At 40.4% G+C, this 19,233-nt stretch overlaps 2 pseudogenes; both read left to right on the plus strand.

Moving 5' to 3' along the window:
• Positions 1–327: 327 nt before the first annotated feature.
• Positions 328–4,197, plus strand: LOC113508145 (annotated as a pseudogene).
• A 3,671-nt stretch (positions 4,198–7,868) lies between these two features.
• Positions 7,869–10,610, plus strand: LOC113508144 (annotated as a pseudogene).
• Positions 10,611–19,233: the final 8,623 nt, after the last annotated feature.

Genomic DNA, 19,233 nt, shown 5'->3' on the forward strand with positions numbered 1-19,233 from the left:
AACATCCTAGGTAGGAATTTGGATTCCTTAGCGAGGATCTGTGGTTGGTCAAATCAAATATAATGGCTGGAACCTTCAGCATGTTCGGCGACTGCAGACTTCGTTGAGCGGCGGTGTTTGACGTCAGCTATGTGTTCTTTAACGCGGGTCCCGACGTTTCGAACGAGCAACATCTTCTGTCAAGACGAACGACATCTCAGTCTGCCCGTGACCAGGATATCTGCAAAGGTTTCGAAACGTCGCGGTCGGGAACTAAAATCTAAAATTAAACCGCGAAAAAATCCGTAAAAGTACTTCATTTCAATGTCTAACATTCGCGTAAACCTAAGAAACCACTATGTAACCCAGTACGGACTGGACATAGCAAACAAAATACGCCGGTTGGAAGATCTCAAGACTAAGCGCGCAAGATATACAACATCTTTAGCATTCTTGAAGAGATGCCGTGACCACAATCTCATCCCAACGTGTCTCAAGATATCACCTAAGAAAGACATACGAGGGAGCGCCAAGATCCTCCATCAGGCAAGCAAAAAGTTACTCGTCCTAAAAATTCACGAAACTCGTTCCGACCTACAAAATTTAAACAAAACCGTTGAGATCGTGACTAATGATTTGAAAACAGTTTTATCAACTTTCGAATTTAATACATGCTTCGAAAAACTAAACAACGGAACGCGCCCGCCAAACGTCAACCAATCACGCGCAGTTATAAATCTGTCAAAACAAACGTTAGATCCACCGACCGTGCAAGCACTACAAAAAGGTTTAAATTTCGCTGTTACACCGCGTAGAATACCGTACGAGGACATTATTTGCAATTTTGAGACTTGCCTGTTCAACAATAACGTGAGAAAGGAAGATTTGGAGGCGATACGCCAAGATATATCATCTGTTTTACGTCGAAGTGTAGTGCCCAAACCAAACCTCCCTAAAGCCGAACATCTCTCTTTAAAGAACCTCGAAAACAGACAAGATGTAACTATACTCCGTGCAGATAAGGGAAACGCTACGGACGTCATGGATACATCGGTCTACAATGCTAAATAGAAGATCTATTGTCGGACGCAAGTACATATAAACCAGTGAAAACTGATCCTACCAAAAAGGTGTTAACAACTTCCACCGCCTTGGTTAAGAAACACTCCGAAGCATTAAGTCTAGATGTTACATACTTAATACCTAAATGCGCAAAACCACCTAAACTGTATGGGTTGCCAAAGATACACAAACCAAACGCCCCGCTACGTCCTATTGTAAGCCAAATCGACACACCAATCTACAGATTGGCTCAACACGTCGCGAAAACACTCTCACCACTCAGAGGCAACACCACAGCGTTTGTGAAGGATTCATACCACTTTGTCAATGAGATTAAAGATCTACATCTTCATGACAATGAAGTAATGGTTAGTTTTGACGTACAGTCCTTTTTTACATGTCTACCTGTTAAGGATTGTAATGAAATTGTTTCCAAGAAGCTAGCAGAGAACAACCTACCTCTAGAATATGCAGAACTTCTCGAACACTGCCTCACATCTGACTACCTACTGTGGAACAATAAATTCTATGTACAAGTAGATGGTGTAGCGATGGGCTCGCCTGTATCCCCTGTAGTCGCCGATATATTCATGGAAGACTTCGAAGAGACAGCCTTAAAAACAGCTCCTTTCACTCCCAGGTTTTATAAACGGTACGTAGATGATACTTTCACAGTTTTACCATCTAGTCAAGTAAATGCATTTTTAAAACATCTCAACTCCATCAATAACAAAATTCAATTCACTATGGAGTTGGAGGATAATAAATCTCTTGCCTTCTTAGACATTATTAAATGATGTAACGGTTTACTCACGCGTATTTATCGGGGTAGCCCGACTAGTTTCGGACCCAACCGGAGTCCTTAATCATGAGCAGACGCGGCGGGATCGCGAGTCGAACTGACGTCAGCGGCCGCGCATCTCGCTGCGTAGCGTCGCGCCCGCGCCGTGAGCGGCGGTGGGGCCGGCGACGCCGGTGGCGCGGGTGGGGGGTCTGCTGTCGTCATTGGCATCGTCCGTGCTCCCTTACTGGCTGAGTCAGTGCATACTATGCTGACCGCGTCGCTTTCCAGGCTTGGCTTCGTATGACATAACGCAGCATTCAGTGCTGGTTTCCACGCTGGTGGCAGTGTCCATCCACGATCTCTATTGAAATTCGGGTGACGGCTGATTTCTATAGCCTCACGTACTTTTCGCGGCACGAAGTATTTCTTCTTCGCTAGTACGGAGGCTTTGTCGAAACGTATGTAGTGTGCCGTCCCCGCATTACACACATGTTCTGCCACTGCCGACTTGTCGGTGTCCATGTTCTTCATGTTGCGTATATGTTCGCCAAGTCTGGTTGCTACATTACGCCGGGTTTCCCCAATGTAGCTCAGACCGCAGTCGCACGGTATTTTGTATACTCCCGGGAAGCCTAAAGGATCCTTGTCCTTGGGAGAGCGGATCATCTGTCGCAGTTGTCCGGGTGGCCGATAGATCGTCTTGATGCTATATCTCCGGCGTAACAAGCGACCTATCTTGTCTGTGACACCCTGCACGTATGGTAAGTACGCAGGAGTCCGCTCAGCCTCCGCCGGACGCTTGCGAGCTTCGCCCGCAGATCCCAGGAGACGTCTACACTTGCGCCACTGATATCCGTTGCGCTCTAATACGTCACGTACATGCCTCAGTTCCGCATTGACGTATTCATGGTCGCAGAGAGCGAGTGCTCGGTTCAGCAGCGTACGAGGCACCGAAGACAGGTGTGAGGGGTGGTGATGGGAGTCGGCTCGTAGGTACCGGTCTGTGTGCGTTGGCTTCCGGTATACGGTATGAGTCACCCATCCGTTCGGCTCTCGGATGACCAGTACGTCCAGGAACGGTAACTTACCTTCTTTTTCCTCCTCTATGGTGACCTCTATCTTCGCGTGCACCCGATTTAGGTGTGACGTCAGGTCCTTCAATGCGTCCCGGGCGACGACAGCAAAGATATCATCTACATATCGCCACCAGTATCGCGGTTTCACGTTTGCAGAGTCTAGTGCTTTTTTCTCAAACCACTCCATGAAGATGTTTGCCACAACGGGCGCCAGTGGTGAGCCCATAGCCACTCCGTCAATTTGGAGGTAAAAGTCCCCTCGCCACAGGAAATATCCACTTTGAAGACAATACGTGATACTCTCAACGTAGCCAGTAGGTAGTGTAGTTCCGCCTAAAAGGGTTGTGATTATTCGTATGACCTCATCTACTGGTACGTTGGTAAACAGCGACGTAATGTCAAAACTAACCATTATATCTGTGTCCTGCAGCTGTATACCCTCTAGCAACTCAACAAAATGACGAGAGTCTCTCACGTAGCTACTCGTTTTGCCCGTGTATGGTTGTAATAGTGTAGCCAGGTGACGCGACAGTTTATAGGTCGGTGCGTCTATCTGGCTAACTATAGGTCGTAACTAACTAACTAACGCTAACTGTAGGTTCTTAGACATATTAGTTAAAAGAAATCCTGATCAGACCATAAGTCACACCGTGTATCGAAAAAAGACCCATACAGATAGGTACTTAAACGGTGAATCTCACTACCACCCTAAACAGTTAGCTACCGTGGGAAAATCTTTGTTTCAGAGAGCACACGGACTCTGTGATGACAGACACCTTGCCGCTGAGCTTCAACACGTCAAGCAAGTACTGCGAGACAACAAGCTCCAAGTTCCACGGCCCCGTCACAGAAACTGAGTGAAGCCAGCCACTGATGATCGTTTGCCTGCTGTACTACCATATGTCAGAGGAGTCACTGACAAGATTGGTTACATCTTGAAGTGAGCTTCAATTAAAACATACTTCAAGCCGCCCAAGAAGATTAGGCAGTCCTTACCATCCGTCAAGTGTCACATACCTCTACAAGATGCAAGAGTATACAAACTAGATTGTGACTGCGGCCTCTCTTACATCGGTCAAACCAAACGAAGCATAGGGAAGCGAAGCTAGTTAAAGAACACATAGCTGTCGTCAGACACCGCCGCTCAACGAAGTCTGCAGTCGCCGAACATGCTGAAGGTTCCAGCCATTATGTATTAGATTTGACCAGCCACAGATCCTCGCTAAAGAATCCAAATTCCTACCTAGGATGTTTCGCGAGGCTATTGAGATTAAAAAACACCCTAATTTCAATAGAGAAGATTTTTTATTTATTTATTTATTCATCTTACATCTACCATTACAGGTTTTCCCCAATGCGATAAATGTGCTTATCCTAACTTATAATAACATCTATAACTAATTATAAATAATGCATTCAAATTCTGAATTCACTCAGAGCACAACTGAATAGGTCCGTATCAGTTGCGATCAGGTTAAGCGTGCGAAGTGCTCGCGTCATCAGCGCCTCCTTTAAAAGGTTGGTCCGACGGCGCGGCTCCACCAGCAGACGCGATCGCCGTCGTCGCCATACGTAGCCATCGGGGACACATAGGCTCACCTGCCCTAAAATAATTGGGTTGGACAACTTCCCTCTTAATATTTTAAATATATATGAGTTGAGTGCCAGCTCCCTCCTAACCCTTAACTCATTATATCCCACCATACCTAATATAAATAAGGTGGGATACATCAACGGATAAAATGGATAGACACCGTAATATCTCATGTATAAATATCTGATAAATTTATTTTGTACTCTCTCCAGCATAAGACTATATTTAGCTTCATGCGGAGATCAGATGACTGCGATACATTCTAGCTAGCTCCTAACCAATGCATTATACAGTGCAATGATAGCTTTTACGTTCGTGAAGCCTTGGACCGTACGGAGCATGAAACCTACATTTCTAAAGGCCTTTCTGCAACAACGCATGATATGATCACGAAAGGTCAAGCTGGTATTAAAACTTACCCCCAAGTCCTTGACTTCTGTGACCCTCACCATAGGTAACCCGTCTATATGGTAGCTGCACCCGATGGGATTGTGTGCCCGAGAAAAGGTGATTGTCACACACTTCGAGCTGTTGAACTGCAGCAGATTTTCTTGGCTCCAACTAACTACCCTGTCAATTTCCTTCTGTAACCTGTCACAGTCATCGCCGCTTCTTACTGCGAGAGATAAATTAAGGTCGTCGGCGAACAACAAACAGTCAACCTCTTGGACCACTTTTGGTAAGTCGTTTAGCACGAGGAGGAAATGCAAAGGACCAAGGTTACTACCCTGACTCACTCCTGATCTCGTGAAATAAAGATCTGACACGCGTCCCACATACTCGACATATTGTCGCCGGTTCCTCAAATAGCTAGCAAAAAACTGAAGTGAATGTGTAGTGAAACCAACACCAGCTAACTTTGCAAGCAACACGTCATTGTCGACTAAGTCGAATGCTTTTCTGAAATCAAAGTAAGCAGCATCAGTTTGTCCCCCACTATCCACCGTTGGTATAAGGTGAGTCATGTGACAGAGAAGGTTAGTGGTAGTACTCCTTCCCGGTCGAAACCCATGCTGAGCGTCAGAGAACTGTGCGCTCACCTGCGGATATATGCTCCTATGAATAGCCGTTTCCAGTACTTTTGCCGGCGTCGACAACACTGCAACTGGCCTAAACTTATCCACAGAATCTTCTTCAGAAGGGGGGGTCCCCTTGGGAACCGGAACCACGCGAGTCACCTTCCACCTCTCCGGGAACACGGCAGCTTGTAAACACCTATTATAAATGTGAAGCAGTGGCTTCGCTAGCACTGACCAACAATCTCTAAAGATGTAAGGGGGAATGCCGTCAGGCTCCGCAGATCGTTTCGGCTTCAGGTCTTGAAGCGCGCGACATTCATCTACCAGTGTTAATTGGTCCAAGTGTACTCGCGACGCTGCGTTTCCACTGCCTGCTTTAGCTACCGCCGCGTCCACGTCCAGCACCGGTGAGACTGCCCTATAAACCGAGTAAAAATACTCCGCAAACTCTTGAACACACCTCTGACCACACAATACCTTCCCATCCTTTAAAATCTCCTGCGGACTCCTAAGTTTTATGTCGCTTATTTCACTAGTGTACCACTCAGGGTAAATGTACCTAGAGTTTACACTACTTCGCTTTTTTTTCGGAACGTAGTCATCTATAATAGGATTAATAACACTGTAAAAATAATCTAAACCTGATTCTAAGTCCAAATCATACAAAGGAGTCCAATCTATGGCTTCAATTAAAGAATATAATTAATAAAAATGGGCTTTGTTAAAGGTCTAACTGTTATTGGTAGCAACCAATAACAGAGCTCGCTGAGCAGGGGGCCGCCGAGCCCGCCGAGCCCGCTAGCCGAACGCTGGCACGAGCGTGTACTTACCAAGATCTCAAGCGGCGGGTGGTCCGCATCCACTGGTACGAGCGGCACCTCCGTCGCGCGCACACTCACACGCCCTCCCCCCGCCAATGTACTCAACACCAAATCCAAACAACGACCATTGCAGTTTTCCACTGTGTTACTCTGAGTGAATCCAGAAAAATTATGAAAGTATTCGTAATAATCTCTTATGGCTGAAGAACATGAAAACAGGTTAAAATCCCCTATTACCACTAAATCACCGTACTTACTACAATACTGTTCAATGATGCGAAATAATAACATAAATTATTGTCATTACTATTTGGCGCTATATAAACAACACAAATAAAAAACATGAATCGTTTACGTAGGTACACAGTAGCACAAACAAGTTCAAACACATGATTGTCAACGTTCACGTGTTCAGGCAGTGACACTCGCCACAGCTTAAAACGCGGTGTGGCCACGAGACACGCGCCGCCTTGTTTGCGCCCGTCCGCTCGGTCGCACCGTAGAATGGTATATCCTGGTGGAATTATTTCTGCGTCATGGACGGAGTCGTTACAGCCTGTTTCCGTTAGGGCAAACAAGTCTGCGCTTCCGGTTGAAATATTTGTGTAAAATTCTTCTAACTTTGTTCGCAGCCCTCGTACGTTTTGGTAGAATATTTCTACCAAACGTTACGAGTTATGTGGGAAATCCGGGACTGCTTGCTCTCCGAAACCACACCCACTCCGCAAATTCAATATTTACTGCCCAGCTTTCAGGCTGACATAATTTTTCCGTATTTGCTTTCGGGAACTCCTATAATAAAGGATGCATAATCTCTTTCTGTCTTATGTTTGATTTGCTCCACTTTAACCGGCACTTCTGTATATATTTTTTTGACATGTTTTTCTACGCTTTCCACTGTCGTTTCCTTTTGCAGACGCCATACATGTAAATATTTCTTCTTTTCCGTTCCCTGTATATCGATGTTACTCGTATTTTCACTTCTTTTCACTTTGCTGGTAGTAAATCTACTTTTTTTCCTGGTAACCGTAGTCCACTTTACCTCTTTTTCTGGTTGTTCCTTTTCCCCGCTGACCATATTCGTAAACTTCTTCTCAGTATTTCTTTCTTTTGTCTGTTCCTTATTCAATAATTTTATTGCTGATTTAGTGGCCACACATTCCTTCGCTACATTATTTCTACTAACTACCTGCTTAACTTTGACAGCGTTTGAGAAAGATAATGCCGCAGGTTGCTGATGATCTTTAGATCCTTCTTCTGTCTGACCTGACTTCAGACTAGTTTCTAGCTTCTCCTTTTCTCCTATAAGAACTTTTATTCTTGTTTCTAGCATCTCAACTTTATTTGCCTTTTCTTGTACTACATTCAATATTTGCTTCAATTCTTTCAACTCAGTTTCTGTATTTATAAATCTATTTTGCAACAGAACATACTCATTTCGTTACTGTTCCAGCTGCTTCTTAACTTCCCATCGAAACTCCCGTATTTCATCCAGAAGATGAATCTCAGTATTCACTATTATTTCACCTGTATTCCGACGAGTGCCTCGGTCAGCGATGTTTACTCCGTTGCTTGGTGAAACCGTCTTGCTGGTGGTTGGGCCTTTTCGGCATTGTGCAAACACACTCAGGACAAGTCCATTGATCCTTGTATTTTTGCTTGAAAGCTTCAACTTTTTCCTCAGTTAATGCCATGTGCCATGCCATGCCTAGTGTTTCTTTCAAACGGGCGTCTCATCGCTCGCATCGTATTGCCAAAAAATGGCGCCACCAGATTCAACTAAAAAAACCCTTGAAGGTTTTATCGAAATTTATAGAAGTAATCCATGTCTATGGCAAATTGAAAACAAAGATTACCATAATCGAGACAAAAAAGAAGCTGCTTATAAATTACTCATAGAAAAATTGAGAATAATTCAGCCAGATGCGAACAAAGATGTAGTAGGAAAAAGATCAATAACCTAAGAAGCAATGTTAGAAAGGAAAAGAAGAAATATGAGCAATCTTTAAAGCCTGGGGCATCTGCTGATGATGTGTATCGTATTAAACTGTGGTACTACGATTTGTTCAATTTCATTCATGATCAATGCACTCCAAGGGAATCTTCATCCAACTTAGATAGTGATGACGAAAATAGTTGTGAGGTAAGTAAAATATTTCATAGTTAGTAGTATTTTTTTTTATTAAGTAATATAATAATAACATAATTATTAAATGGTTTTTAAATGGTTTTATGAAACGGTTTTATATTTAGTTTAACCCGTACGGTATTTGTTTGCGTCAAAATTAGAAATTGAAATTTAAGTACCTGCCTGTTGTCAGATTGATCTGAAATTTGGTACACACCTTTAATTCCGATGACAATATAATATAGTAATATCAAAAACATTGGAAATCTAAGATGACCGCCGGTACAAAATGGCGGATTACATATTTTTCCACAACCCCCTCAATATGGGTATCAAATGAAAGGGCTGCACAAGTAGAATACTGTGATTATGACAAAATTTAATCAGCGAACATAAGATAAAATCGTTTAACTGAAAAGTTTTTTTTCAGTGTACCTATACTTTTTTGTATTTACAGTCATTCTAAATTTCACCAAAGCTAACATATAACTTAGTGTGTTCCGGATATCCGTATCATCGAGATTAAAGATCCGTATCCGCGTATTTACATTTTTAACGATCCTGTACATAACTGATAACCATACAGGGTGTTATTTTAGAAGGTGATTCATTCTGACTAACTTCCATCAAGAATTTTTGTCGAAAACGATTTTTGACATTCCATACAAAATGTAACAATCGGCTGCCCATTTTGTATGGAAAGTGCAAAAAAAAATTTTATTTCCGAGAAAAAATTATTTGTGGACGTTAGTCAGAATGATGGTCTGAATCACCACCTAAATTTTTTCACTCGACCTACCTAACACCCTGTTTATTTAGAACTATGTACCTACTCTGCCCGTTCAGCCTTATTATTTAATTTACATGATCATTTTGCCATGGTACCCTTTCCCTCCTGATTGAAATAATTCATAAAATTGTTTCGGACTATCTTCGCGTTGTTCAAAGTATTTCCTGGGTTTCTTCTTTCCAAGTTTTCCATGGTGCTATTTTGTGTATTGTATCCTTCAGATATTATAGTCCCGTTTTCAGAGTTTTCTCGATAAAAACATTTTTGAGGTGCATAAGACTTTTTTGAGTGTTCAATTAAAAAGTAATGTAATACACAAGACGCTTTCACTACTTTATCGATATTTTCGGGTTCTAAATTTATATGAGTATAAAATATCCGAAATCATGATGCCATTATCCCGAAAGCGTTTTCAACAGTCCGTCTCGCGCGAGATAATCTGTAATTCAGGATTCTTCTTTCTTGCAATGTTAAATCTGCCTGTCGAAACGGTTTTATCATATCGGGGCGTAATGGGAACGCGTCATCTACCACAAATACATATGGTAAATTTCGGTTACTTCCTCTTAACAATTCACTGCTTGGAATATGTAAATCACTATTTTCTAATTGCCAACGTCTATATAAATAAATTGGTATTTTGCATTAACAATTGCCATAAGAACCACACTATGTTGCCCTTTATAATTACAAAAATACGATCCACTATTAGCCGGTGGAACAATCGATATGTGCTTTCCATCTATTGCACCAAGACAATGAGGAAAGTTCCATCGTTCTTCATACATCTTTGCTATTTCTTTCCACTCTTCTCCAGATGTAGGAAACTGTAATATAAAAATAATATTACAGTTTCCTACATCTGGTTTTATCATATATACTTGCAAAAGTAGTTATTATTGATGTGAAATATCTATAGCGTATGCACACAAAAATGTATCATTTTTTTTTGTTTTTAGAAAGACAACACTGAAGACTCTTTAAATGCCGATGAAGAATATTCATCCAACAGCGTATCAACCGACAACGAGGCTCGATCAACATCGTCAAATAATAATTCATCTCGCCAACAAAACCTTGTAAAACAAAAAGAAAAGATGAAAGCTTAGCAAATGAAGTGTTGGCATCGGTACGAGATCACTTTAAGCCCAATTGTAACAGAAGATAGGTGCGATATTAATGGAAAAAACGTGGCGATGAAATTGAAAGCTTTAGATGCGAAACAATTAACAGTCGCAGAAAAACTTATTAATGATTTACTTTTTGAAGCAGAAATAGGAAACCTCACTCCCGAGCACGCCTATATTAACATAAGAGATATCTATACTAATCTATACTAATATATAAAGTTGAAGAGTTTGTTTGTTTGTTTGTTTGTTTGTTTGAACGCGCTAATCTCAGGAACTACTGGTTCGATTTGAAAAATTATTTTTGTGTTGAATAGACCATTTATCAAGGAAGGCTATAGGCTATATAACATCACGCTGCGACTAATAGTAGCGAAGATATAATGAAAAATGTGGAAAAGACATGGAAAATTCTAACCACGTGGACGAAGTCGCGGGCAACAGCTAGTATTGAAATAAAATCAACGAAGCTATGTTCCTGCTCGGCAATATCGACAACATGCATATCAGTTGTCTCCTAATTCCAATATACCCCTGTAAGTTTTGTTTCTTCCGGAAGTCCTAGCCCACCCTGTTTTCCATTTCCCACCAGTCAAAATTCAGAGTATCTTTCTCAATCATTTCAAACTAACCATCTACTCAACAGTTCCCAACGCAATCTCTACTCGCCACAAATACGAACAACTACAGTTTCAGAAAATCAGCCGAATGAAACAGAGGTAGCTCTATCGATTCCAGATTCGGCAGCGACATTCCTTACTAATTTCAATGTTCATAATGAATAGCTTGAATGTACGTGACAGTTTTTTTAACTTTAATGATTAAAATCGTACATATTTTTTTCAATAAATATTATCTCTAATCAACAGTGTTTTAATGACTTACCTTCAAATAATCTCTTCTAAGTAATACTATTACAGAAATACTATTTCTCATAACTGTGTCTTCTTTTTTTATCATAGGAGTAACCATTTCAAGTAATTTAAGGTATGTTTTCTCGTCCATTCGAAGATAGTTTTTAAAATCTTCTGGTTCAAATTTCAATTCACTCAATAAATTAAGATGACTGTATGTTTTTCTTTTCAATAACCAATGCTTACACCACTTTTTTCGCTTCTTTTTCGCATTATTCATCTTCAAAATTAAAGCAAGACCTAGCAGTGCCAGAACTGAAGAGCGCTCCGATACACCGGAACGTCCCCATACACGCTACCAATGTTCGGTTGACCTGGGCGGGCATACCTGCACAGATAACCTCTCCGGTAGACCGTAGAGTGTATGGCCGGCACAAGACATCAAGACACAGTGAGCTCATACTGCGTAGGTCGGACCACAAATAATTAATTAAAATATGAAGGTAGAACAAGCAACATCTTCTGTCAAGACGAACGCCATCTCAGTCCGCCCGTGACCATGATACCTGCAAAGGTTTCGAAACGTTGGGAACTAAAATCTAAAATTAAACCGCGATAAAATCCGTAAAAGTAGTTTCATTTTTCAAAATTAGTTAACTACCCTATTCCCTATTTCACAATAAGCGCTCAAAAAATATTGACATAAGATACCATTATGTAAGAGAATGTGTTTTGGAAGATAAAGTTAAGATTGAATATGTGTCAACAGATAATATGCCAGCTGATATACTGACAAAAAGTTTATGTAAAAGAAAACATTATAAGTGTGTCAAAAGTGTAGTATGTGTCATGCAGACAGTTATAACTACATCTTATGATTATTTTTATTTTTCTTTTGTATCGTAGTAGTAATATAATTTGGTTTATTTTGTTAGGTCAGGGTGTTAAATAATTATAACAAAATGATTGTCTATTACTACTAGTGCTATATGTTATCAATGATTTAACTATGGTTGTACTATCTGTGGTATTGCGTTCCTACATTTGAATGAACTAAAATAAAAACAGTTGAATACGAACTATCATTGCGTTTTACTGTTCACACACAGTTTCTGGGTTTATTTGACTTTCAGACATATGCTCCAGTGAAATATACTCAGACATGAAATCACAGTAGCCTTTCCGAAATTCCGGTTGATTTTTTGTTCTACGCTCTAAAGAAAAAAGGCAATGCTTAGCTCGTTGCAGTGAGTCACCCAATACATTCTGACTCTGCTTGAGGGGGATGCGCATACTAAAGCGACCATCCTCTAAACGAGTTGTGTTTTCATTAAAATGCGTTTCACATTGTTGCTCTCATTCAGAATAATACGATGACTTAGACACGCGTTAACTGGATTTGTAGATCATCGTTAAGAAGCTCACTATAATTGTGGACATTAGTAAAATTGCATTTAATATGTTGAGACGAGTTCGATACATGGCCGGCGTTGATAGGGATGGAAACAATCCAACCAAGTCTGGTTTTAAAAAGTATCGGATTTCCGTCCCCTAACTTAATACTGCGAGGTCCCAGAAAATATCAGCGCCCAGTAGTAAATCTACCACGGACGGTGTATGAAAATTAGGGTCCGCCAAACAAATATCACCCGGAATATTCACTTCCGATATATTTATTTGTCGACTTAATAATAAACAAATAACCACAAATTAGTTAGTTACACAATTAGTTGCAAAATAAATTAATTTGTTAGAATAAGTTTCACTTAACTGAATTATTAATTGCCAAAACGGATTTATCTACTGTTTGATAAGGTAATTTTAATCTTCGACACAAGTCGTCCGTCATAAGACTTAAAGTACTGCCGCTGTCAAGCACGGCGCGGACTACATGTGGCCGATTAATTATCATTATCATATAATTTTACTAATGCGGTTGATAAGAATACCGCGTCGTGAGCGGAACGCGAAGTAGTTACACATGACAGTGAAACATTATTACTAGACTCAGAGGAAATCGATTCCGTTGGCCTCTCAGCGCCATCTGTGCGCAGGAATGTGCTCTTGCGCTTCAAATCAGCTACATGGATGAGCGTGTGATGTTTACGTTTACATAACTTGCACCCGTTTGACTTGCAACGGTTAGCATAATGTTCTGACTTGAAACAATTAAAACATATTTTTAAAGTCGGTAATAATTGTAATCTTTGATCAGTATTAAGTGCTAAAAACTGAGGACAATTTTGTAAACCGTGATCACCGTTACATTTACGACAAGAATTAATTAATAAGTTTACACTCGGTGCGTGTGTCGGCTGTGTTGTATTATTGTCTGACTGAACCATAGAAATCTAAATAACATAGATTTCTATGGACTGAACTAATTACCATATTTTTAAACTTTATATTTATATTGTAAGACGGCTGCTGATTACTCCGTCATAACTCCAATGTTTCAATCAAATCTGCCCTACTACGCATGAATTCGTAAATCTGACATAATGTTATACGTTTGTCCTTGTCTAGCCTGCATATAAATTCCTCCCACTCACGGAAAGTTTTAGCGTCGAGTTTATGAGTCACGATATGTATGAGAAGTGTATCCCAGTGTTTAGTGGGCTCATCTAACGACTCCAATGCTCTGAGATTTTTATTTAATTGATCTATAATAGGCTTGATACTATTGGAGAATTCTTTAGTCATAGGATCGATATTGAACAAGGCGGTGACATGGTTTTGTATAATAAACGTTTATTTATTATCAAACCGTTCACACAGCAACTGCCAAGCTATTTGATAGTTTTTTGTAGAAAATTCGATGGATTGTATCACCAAAGCGGCGGTCCCATCCAATGACGCTCTGAGGTAATGAAATTTGTTTATGTCGTCTATTTCGTCGTTCGAATGTGGCTGCAAAAAGTGTCGCGAAATTCCAACCAATTATCATATGAGCCACTAAAAGTTGGTAATTTGATGATAGGTAACTTAACGAGATGATGATTACTGCTACGCGAGCAACCTCTCTCACTTCCCTCATCATTATTTTTACAATTACGCGACAATATATTCTGTGCTTTGCCAAGGGACTTGTAAAATGATGACTCAAAGTCGCTCCTTCCTGACATTTGGGAGTCGACGTCATCTACAAGACATTCTATTCTCAACTGCACCTCATCATATTGGTCATACAATGATTCCATTTTATTAATACGTAATTGCAGTTCACATACTTCTGATTGGCCTAATGTTTGAGCCAGTCCGTTCAGGTACGTAGAAAAAACCGTGAGACGACCTTTATAGCTACCCCGTTTCTTAATTAACTCCTTTATCTCCTCCTTGTCAGTCATTCTGGAAGACAAGTGTGTGAGACCTGGAAGTTATACAATGCAATGATCACTTATTATTATAATTTTCGATTGAAATTAACACCTCTCACCTATATTAATCAAACTAATAACCGCAATACAATGGGTACGAAAATTAAATTCAAATTTTAACGCTTATTTATGAGGGTGAAACCACTCAAATTAAGAACAAATTCTAATTATATTATGGTTCTATTTTTATGATGAACAATAATATTGCAATTTAATAAGTATAATTAATATAATAAATAACATAAATCCAATTGAAATATAAATACATTAATCGACTTTCGATTTGAAAATGCGACAACGGGTTGACTTTAGAAACGTGCTGCACGAATTCCTGGGTGTTTTTGGTTTTAATAGATTGGCAATGATGCCCCGAGTTATAATATAAAGTGTTTTTGTGCGCAAATGTGTAGTTTTTGAGAAATCTTAAATTAAAGTTTTGAGGTTAATTCTCAAAAATGAAACAGTTTTTTTTTTATGGCAATCTGCTAATTGTTTTAGCAATTTCTGCCAGTGTCGTGTAATGACCACACATGGGTACTGTAAGATCTGTCTGGAATACTAGTGTCTTTTTGGCAGAATTCCGGTATCTAAAACAACACAAAATAGGTGAGAATGATTCATTAATAAATGATGTAACGGTTTACTCACGCGTATTTATCGAGGTAGCCCGACTAGTTTCGGACCCAACCGGAGTCCTTAATCATGAGCAGACGCGGCAGGATCGCGAGTCTATAAAACCACGGTTTAGAAGGAATAGTAGGCTGAATTGCTGCATATGCTCCGCCTTTGGCCTTACTGGTCTCAGACCAATAAGACTGCCAGGCCACGAAGAGATCAGATTTTGCGCTATGGCTTAGGTCGTAGACTTCAATTGTAAAATGACTCCGGTCTGCGCAGCTGCTGGAAACAGCAGCCTTTGCTGCGACGTCCGCACATTCGTTGCCAGTAATACCCCTATGTCCGGGAATCCATACCAATATAACCTCTACGCCCTTACTAGAGCAAGAAAACAAAAGGTTTTTAATATCAAAAATAATGGGACTGCGGAGGAAATCCTTAAAGGTATTCTTGACAATAGCCTCCAGGGCACTAATGGAGTCAGAGAAAATAACAGCTTTTGAGATATTGCTGTGTGCTGAAATGTACAAACATGCCTCGAAAATGCCAATGCACTCTCCAGTGAAAACAGATGTTTCTGGAGAGCACTGGAACTGCAGAAAGGTTTGAGAGTTAGGGATATAAACTGAAACACCGGTACAGCCGTCTGGGGATAATTTAGATGCATCGGTATAGAACCTAGCATAATCCGACCATTTGTCTTTTGTAATTTGACAAAACCTGTCATTAGCCTGTACCGTTTCCTTGTTTATACCTATGTTGTTGAAGACTAGGGGAACAAAATTTAGAACACTATATGGGGAGGTATAGACGGGTAATTTAGTACACTGGCGAATAGGGGCGTTCTCCTCCACCATCCTTATTTTTCTGAAAGACTTTATAAAGAGAGGGATGTCCTTATGTCTCCAATAAGAACTTTGATTGCAAAAGTGGTACAAAGTAGCCAGTTTAGGCAGAATCTTGTGGGTAGAAAGAAAGTAGGACTTGTAAATGAATTTATCCGCAAGATACTGCCTACGGAGAGAAAGAGGAAGGTCGCCACTCTCGACTTGCAGAGCGTTAATCGGGGTAGACCTCATGCAACCCAAAACAATGCGAAAAGACTTTGATTGAAGTTTTCAGCCTAGCCATTGCAGTTTTGCTGCATGGTGCCAGCCAGAAGATTCCATAATCTAATGAGCTCCTTATTACGGCATTGTAAATAAGTTTAAGAGTAAATGGGTGAGCACCCCACCAAACGCCTGCCAGAGCCCGCAACAAGTTTATCTTCCTCTCGCATTTATTGGAAACATAGTCAATATGGGAGACTCCAGATAACTTCGAGTCCAAAATGACTCCTAGAAATCTGACCCGGTCTACAACCGTAATGGGAGATCCTTCGATTTCCAGGCGAACATCTGGACAAACTTGTTTCCGAGTGAAAATTACACTGGAGCTCTTAGGGGCTGATAAACTGAGTCCATGAGACTAAGGTCATGCACATACTTAAGTCCTAATCTCTGTTTAAAACTAGATTTGAGTTGAGATTTCATTTTAGAATGCTCCTCAACCCTAGATTCGGTGATCATAGTTCAGCTGAGTGTAGATCTTATTCTAAATCATTACTCAGTTCTAGTTTACTACTCAAGTAGAGATTTGATCTGTGATTACTCAAGTGTGGTCGACATCGCGCTTGAGCAGAGATTTCGCTTTGAGTTAAGCAAATAATTGTGTTGTAATAGAAATAATAGATATTTTTGAAGAGTGATTATTACGATAATTTATGTAACAATTACACGTTAACGTTGCGCAACGTTATTTAACAATAATTTATTTAAGTTTTTGAAATAAAACCTACAGTTAAAAATCTTAATCGTCTTTAAATCACAATATAATTATTAATTCGGTTTGAAACTAAATTCTTATTTTGCGTATGTTGAACCAGAATTTCGGGAAAGATAAATTTGTAAACGAAGACAGTCTGATTCATAGACAAGGCATATTCTCTGCTTGAGACGCGATTTGAATCTCGATTTAGCTGAGTGAAGTTTGAATAATGTTCTGAAATAAGAATGACCCTCAAGTGCAGATTCAATATTTAAACTATGATCAGGTGATTTAAGATCAAACTGGACTTAAGTAGCCTTCTGTAATACGGACCTAAGCCAGTGATTTAATGAGTCGAGGGATATTTGCATGGATTCCGCTGCTCGTTCAATGGATGAACCCGACACACATAAGCACAGGTCATCCGCATACTGTAAGATCCGACAGTCGACGTTGAGAGACGTGTGTAGGTCCGAAGTGTATATGTTGTACAGGATGGGACTGAGTACCGAACCCTGAGGAAGTCCGCGCCAGGCGGTTCAATCTTAGTACAAAAAACTGGGGAAATCAGTGGTTACAACGATACTAATTCACGATGTGTCTGTTAGTCCTTAAGCGAACAAGTAGGAAGGTGTTTTCTTATTTTGTCGGGTTATAACGGGTATGGTACTGACTCTGGATACCAGATGGCGGCTCTGCACTAATGTTCAATAAAATTCCAACAGATGTCACTAAACAGAATCTAACACTGACAATTTATTGAGAGGCAGATTGCTACTAAAAGAGTAGTTTTTATTTTATTTGCCGGAAAATATTATTAATTAGTTCAAAAATTTTATTAATATAAATTTGTTAATAAGACATTTGATTGTTAGAGGGAAATATTATCAAATAATCCGAAAATGTTAAACAATATCTATCCAAACTTTACTCCATGAGATTATGGTGATGGTAGAATTTTGTTGGTGGTCTATTTTTCAATAAACTGGTACCCCCAAATGCAAATGTCTACTAATGCCTGACGCTCGCGCCGGGTTCATGTGATATTTTTGTGTTCGTGTTGTGTTTTTTCTGTATGTCGTTGTTCATTTGTCGTTGAGTTGAGCAAAAGTTCCTCCGGCTAATCCACAATTGTGACCAGAAAGGAATTTAGTGTGCTTTTATTCCATTCCTGTAATTGGTTTATTTGAAATAAATGCTATGAGTTTGAGTTACTTAATGAAATGTTTCATTTCTAAATCCTTAATGTCCTACAGCATAGCCGTTCCATCCATAAAATTTTAATAATAGTACCTGTACGTACGTACGCATAGCCTCTATTTATATGTGTATAGGTATAGCTATAGTTATAGACATAATGAGTAATGATTCCAACTCCTGATAACAGATGGTGCTAGCATCTAAGCGTGGGTGGTTACCCATTTTAATGCCGAAGATTGGTCTCTATTACAGTATATCAGAATGTACTCTGTGGTCCGCGCCAAACGGTTCTTGGTTCAATGTTTTCGCCTGGGATATGGAGCTGAACTTTACGTCCCGACAGTAGCCTACCTATAGCTTGTCGCATCTTACACGGTATACTCAGCTGACGTAACTTACTTCTGAGTACGGAAAGGAGGACGTTGTCGTAGGCAGCTGAAATATCGAGGAACACCGCGAGAACTGAGTCATTTCTAGACAAAGCGATGTGGATATCTGTCAGTAAGACGCCTAAGCTATCCATCGTGCTAGATCCCCTGCGAAATCCAAACTGAGTTTCCGCTAGAAGGCCACGACTTTCTATGAGCCATACCAACCTGTTTTTAATGAGGTGCTCATATAACTTAGCAATCACCGGCGACAAGGTAATGGGCCGGTAGTGGTCTGCGCAATCAGGGGATTTACCGGGTTTTAGGATTGGGATGATGAGTTGGGTCTTCCAGGTGTCCGGAATATATGCGAGGAAGAAACAGGTGTTAAGGAGGGATAAAAGATAAAGTCGGCTGTGCTGCCCGGATTTTTTAAAGAAGGAGTAAGGCACGCCATCTATACCTGGAGCCGAGTCCCGAACGTGGTTGAGAACAGTCTCTAATTCACGGATTGTAAATGGCATGTCATTCATCATTGGAAGGAGGGGAGGGTTGGAGTATAGGGCATTCCTCACTAAGGGGAACAAAGGGAGGGGCTAGTTTTGTGAGGAATGTTAGGCTAGGTCATGG

Source organism: Trichoplusia ni, unplaced genomic scaffold (assembly GCF_003590095.1).
Source record: "Trichoplusia ni isolate ovarian cell line Hi5 unplaced genomic scaffold, tn1 tig00003955, whole genome shotgun sequence".
In the NCBI taxonomy this organism is placed as follows: Eukaryota; Metazoa; Arthropoda; class Insecta; order Lepidoptera; family Noctuidae; genus Trichoplusia; species Trichoplusia ni.